We start from the raw sequence: 293 nt of genomic DNA on the forward strand, positions 1-293 counted from the left end.
ACGAAGTGCAGTGGTGCAGGTCTAATTAACCCAGAAAAGCTCTTACCCAAGGGCAGCGCTAACCCCGAGGCTCTCTCCGTAAGCAGATCCACTGGATTAAACAATAACAAGAAGAAATACACATTAGCAACACCCCAGTAAAAGCAGCAAGAGCTCCCAAAGATTTGGGAAGTCTTCCCTTAAAATCGATGAAAAACACACACACACACACCCCCCTCAGGGCAGAGATCCCCCCGCCCAGACACCCCATCATGGAGCAGGAGAAACCTGAATCCCTGTGGGAAACCCAACCC

Source organism: Nestor notabilis, unplaced genomic scaffold (assembly GCF_000696875.1).
Source record: "Nestor notabilis isolate BGI_N333 unplaced genomic scaffold, ASM69687v1 scaffold16764, whole genome shotgun sequence".
NCBI classification, from domain to species: Eukaryota; Metazoa; Chordata; class Aves; order Psittaciformes; family Psittacidae; genus Nestor; species Nestor notabilis.